This window comes from Toxorhynchites rutilus, chromosome 3 (genome assembly GCF_029784135.1).
Source record: "Toxorhynchites rutilus septentrionalis strain SRP chromosome 3, ASM2978413v1, whole genome shotgun sequence".
NCBI lineage: Eukaryota > Metazoa > Arthropoda > Insecta > Diptera > Culicidae > Toxorhynchites > Toxorhynchites rutilus.
The window spans coordinates 213,312,503-213,316,385 of record NC_073746.1 but is presented as its reverse complement, the minus strand read 5'-3'; positions in this window follow the sequence as shown (position 1 = coordinate 213,316,385).

Below are 3,883 nucleotides of genomic sequence, written 5' to 3'. Positions count from 1 at the left end.
AGAGGCGAAAATCTACTGATAACCATAGTGAACCGACGCATCAGTCACATGCTAGTGGAGGAGCGTTTGGGAGTTCATTCGCGTATATTCATTCGTTTTAGTTTCATGTTTCCTCCCACAACTTGCGTCAGCATTGCCAGTATTCAATAGATTTGGTTTCCTATTTGACGAACACAGGGCCCTGGAAACCCTATTCCAACCAACACAAATTGAGCGTAGGCAGCATAAAGCTGGCTCAGGGCTCACGCATTGTTTATTGTTTGGAGTCAATATTGATGCAATTATGTTCAGTATTTGCAATGACATGTAGCCAACGATTCCATTGGATAGTTGTTTGAAGTTTGGATACCTGCCCGGAAGCTTCATTTTGTGATTTGCACTGCTGCAGAATCGCACGAAGCAAACCATTTTTAAAGGCGAATGAACTCTTAGAGTTTCAAGTCTCTATAATTCAACACAACAACAACAACAACAACAACAACTACTACTACTACTACTACTTCTACTACTAATACTACTACTACTACTACTGCAACTACTACTACTACTGCTACTACTACTTCTACTACTAATACTACTACTACTACTACTGCAACTACTACTACTACTACTACTACTACTACTACTACTACTACTACTACTACTACTACTACTACTACTACTACTACTACTACTACTACTACTACTACTACTACTACTACTACTACTACTACTACTACTACTACTACTACTACTACTAATACTGCTACTACTACTAGTACTACTAATACGACTACTAATACGACTACTAATACGACTACTAATACGACTACTAATACTACTACAACAGTTACTTCTACTACTACTGCAACTACAACCACTACTACTAATACTACTACTACTACTATTACTACTACTATTACTACTACTACTACTACTATTACTACTACTACTATTACTACTATTACTACTACTACTACTACTACTACTATTACTACTACTATTACTACTACTACTACTACTACTACTACTATTACTACTACTACTATTACTACTATTACTACTACTACTACTACTACTACTACTACTACTACTACTACTACTACTACTACTACTACTACTACTACTACTACTACTACTACTACTATTACTACTACTACTACTACTACTACTACTACTACTACTATTACTACTACTACTACTTCATTTTTAATTTTAGGTTATGATTACTATGCTGATGATTTTCTGCTGTTTTTTTTTTTTTTTTTAAAGTGGTGAGGAACGCTCTACCAGCCTTACCTGGGAAGGGTTAACCCAGACGTCGAGTGGGGATCGCACCCACAAAAACCAAGCCCTCTACTCGTTGCCTTATTCCCCCTGGGACCACATCTAGGCGACTACTTCAGGGGGCGGCTGTGCTCATGCACTTCTTGAGTTTTCAACGCTAACTAGCGTTGTCCTTCCCTTTTTCTCAATATTTTTTCCTTTCTATTCGTTATTAATTCCACTGCGCTGATGTCCTCTTCGCAGGTATCCAATTACCCGTCGAGACGTGAACCGATTAGGAATTGCCCTCCAAATTGACGCGCAACCCGTCACAGCCACCCTCGCGGGGTTTCTCACCTGTCGAGACGTGAACCGATTAGGAAGCGCCCTCCAACTTGACGCGCGCCCCGTCACAGTCACCCTCGCAGGATTTCTCTTCCCAGCGGAGAGCCGATTAGGTGGTGCCCTCCAACACAACGCGCACCCCGTCACAGCTACTCTCGTGAGGTACCATCTCTTGCAACAGCCGTCGCCGTTGTTCACCTTTCACCGTCGGACGTTGTCAGCACTTTGGTCAGCCCTCCACCTTCGCATCAGCTCCGACATGATTTGTGTGATTGCACTGCTCACGGCATTATCTCGTCGCGACACATCTCCTCCACGATATTCCCGACATGAAGTGCAGGCAGCCCCTCGCGCCTTTCGGTGAACCTGGGACAGACAAAAACGACGTGCTCCGGTGTTTCCTCCATATCTCCACACTCCGGACAGAGGGGTGAAACTGCGTGCCCGAACCGGTGTAGATATTGCCTGAAACAGCCATGCCCAGACAGAAACTGCGTCAAGTAAAAGTTAACTTCACCGTGTTTCCTGTTCAACCAGGTCGAAAGTACCGGTATCAGCCTGTACGTCCATCTACCATTTTCTGCCGTATCCCATTCATACTGCCATTTGTCCAACGACTCCGCCCTCATCAATTTCCGGATACCTCTGCTTTCCCGTCGCTTGTAGCACTCGCTATCTTCCGCCAGAGTGATGCAGATGGGAATCATTCCGGCGATTACACACACAGCCTCTGTCGAAATGGTCCTATAAGCACTTACGACTCGCATGGCCATGAGTCGGAATGTGCTGTTCAGCTTCCTCCGATTTCGGTGGGTTTCCAGAGCCGCCAACCAGGCAGGGCCACCATACCTCAGTATCGACGAAGATACACTTGCCAAGAGACGCCTCTTGCTGCTGCTTGGGCCAAAGCTATTTGGCATGATCCTCGCCACCACGTTGATGGCCTTTGACGCCTTCCCACATGCATAGTCGACGTGCTGGTTGAAGTTCAGCCGGTCGTCGATCATGACTCCGAGGTACTTCACCGCCCGCTTCGAAACGATGGTATGTCCTCCGACCGATACCTCTGCCCGCAGCACTGCCTTACGATTGCTCACTAACAGCACCTCGGTTTTGTGATGTGCCATCTGGAGCTTTACGCTGTCCATCCAACTACCGATCATGTCTACAGCCTCAGTCGCCAACATTTCCACCTCCTGAAGCGTCTCGCCGATTACCGTTGTTACGATGTCGTCCGCGAAGCCCACGATCTCCACACCTCTGGGTAGCTTCAGCCTTAGAACACCGTCGTACATCGTGTTCCAAAGCGTGGGACCTAGGATGGAACCTTGTGGAACTCCCGCCGAAATATTCTTCACTATCTGTCCCCTGTCTGTGTTGTATACCAGGATCCGATTCTGGAAATAACTCCTCAGTATCCTGTACAGGTAGCCAGGGACCTTCAATCTGTGTAGCGCCTCGGCGATGGCCTCCCAGCTGGCACTATTGAAGGCGTTCTTCACGTCAATCAAAATCACCGCGCAGTAACGGTCGCCTCTTCGTTTTTGTTTAAGCGAGACCTGAGCTTTCTCGATAACTGTCCGAATAGCGTCCACTGTCGACTTTCCTTTCCGGAACCCGAACTGCATTTTCGACAATCCGTGGTCATCCTCCGTGCATTTCACCAGTCTGTTGAGAATAACCCTTTCCAAGAGCTTTCCCAAAGTATCCAGCAAACAAATAGGCCTATACGACGCTGGATCTCCAGGTGGCTTTCCTGGTTTCGGGAGCAGCACCAACTTTTGTATCTTCCATTCCGCAGGGAAGAGACCGTCATCCAGGCATTTCTGCAGCACCACCCTGAACATGTCGGGGAAAGCAAGGATCGCCGATTTCAGGGCCACATTGGGGATTCCGTCGGGGCCGGGTGCTTTTTTCAACTTTAGACCTTTTGCCACCACGATGAGTTCTTCGTTGGTGACTTGTGCGTTCTCTGCTTCGTCCTCACCGTACAGTGTGGGTGGCCACGTCGGTGGGTCGTGCTGCGGAAAGAGTCCATTCACAATGACCTCGAGTTTTTCCGGACATAATTCCATGGGAGTCGTTGAACTACGGAATTTCGCCATCACGATTCGATAAGCTTCACCCCAAGGATTTGCGTCGACGTCTCGACACAGCTCCCTATAGCAGTTCGATTTGCTCCTACGTATCTCTCGTTTCAAGGCGGCTCTGGTCGCTCGGAAAGACGCGCGGTGCTCCTCTCTCTCTACATCGGTTCGTGCCCTCTGGACTCTTCTTCTGGATCGTAGACAGT